The sequence below is a fragment of the Aplysia californica genome, unplaced genomic scaffold (genome assembly GCF_000002075.1).
Source record: "Aplysia californica isolate F4 #8 unplaced genomic scaffold, AplCal3.0 scaffold00051, whole genome shotgun sequence".
In the NCBI taxonomy this organism is placed as follows: Eukaryota; Metazoa; Mollusca; class Gastropoda; order Aplysiida; family Aplysiidae; genus Aplysia; species Aplysia californica.
Window position 1 is genome coordinate 1946353 of NW_004797321.1, and position 1740 is coordinate 1948092.

The window sequence follows — 1740 nt, forward strand, 5'->3', positions numbered from 1 at the left end:
CTGCTTATATCATTATTTAGGAAACTTTCATTTACTTTGGGATAGAGTGTACGTGGATCAGTGAGTTCGTGCACATCTCTCGTCCTCCCCAACCTTTGGCTCAACCCCTTGACTGTTTCGCCCGAGACTGTATACATTCTTCAGTGAGATATTTTATAATGTGAAGGGGTTAAACACGAGAGACAATGCTCATGACTGAGGTCAAGGGTGAGGTGTTTCTGTCTCCAGAACCAGATCTCAGACCGAGAGATAATGACGAATTCGCCGGCTACTATCTCTGACCACGATAAGGTTACAGTGCTACGGTCTGATTGTATCCTACATCCTGACACAGCCTTAAGTTAGGACCCTAAAATGACAATAAATAAAACGTAAAAAAACGTTCGAGTGGGGACAACAATATAGTCCGATGTTCGTCCCATTCAGACTCATTTGTAAAAGAAAGAATGGTTCAAGTGAGGGCAATGTTCTTTTTCTAGTAATCCCCTTTTAGAAAGATTAAATTTTGTTTAACAGACAAAAAGATTAAGTGAATACAATTTTGTGTATCTAGCAATCCTATGACAAGCCCACTTAGAGCGATTTGATTTTGTCTAACGGAAGAAAAGTTAAAGTGAGTACAATGGCCTAAATTAAGTATTCTTATGTTAGGAACCTTTAGAATATGTGCAACATTACAAGTTTTGTAGTGTGTAACTGTGATTGTTTAGTATCTTATGCAGAATCGTATGTTAGGACCCCTTAAGAGCATTGTGTATGAAAGTATAGCTGTGTTAGTATGTACATAATATACACTTTTCTTCGATTAGCAGTCTTTTGTTTGGGGTCCTTTGAGAACTTTATGAATAAAGTTAGGAATCTTCCTTTACGAGCCTTATATTAAGGCCTTTTTAAACGAATATTTCGAAAAGAAGGAGGTATGTTTAAGAGGGTGCAACCGTCTTCTTTCAGTAACCGTATGCTTGGGCTTGAGGCTAATATTAGCACCCTTTGTAAAATTGTACATTGTAACATTATAAAAGCTTTAGTGAGTACATGGGTGCCCATCTAGTGCCCTAGTTTGTCTGCTCATTCTTTCCAATCCAACGTTTTTCATCCTACCTTCTATCTATCCTCCTTCTTTTCTTTGCATGACACTCAAGAACCACCTCTGATGTTCAGCAGATGCAAGTGCCCTTAAACACTTACTAAAACGTAGCTTAGTGTGCACAACGTTCTTTTTTAAATAGCTTTATGTTCCGGCCTGATGTGAGAGTTATTCTATAACACAGTGAATATTAGAACTATTTCAGTGTGTACATTGCTTCCCATTTAGCAGTCTTATGTAAGGCTTTATGTAAGGCCTCTTTTAGAAGACTGAACAACAAGATATAATGAGAAATAGCATTTGCATAATTTGTAAAGCGCATATCCCCGCTTAACAGCATGCCCTATGAGCTTTACAATATTATACTCCAGCAGACTCTACAACTCTCAGAACAATTAGCTTCTACCCGGGAAGCACACAGTGCAAGCTGCAGATTAAGCACTCAAACACTACCAAAAGGAGAGAAAAATGGGAAATGAAATGGACAGTAAGTTCTTTGCTAATATGAACATATAAAACGTATGCAAGGGGGAGGGGGGTCGATGGCGAGAGTGTGACAAGTGAGGGGAGAAATAGAGAAAGATGAAACAAGGCACGGACTAAGAAAAAGAGAGAGACGGAGAGAGAGAGAGAGAGAGAGAGAGAGAGAGAGA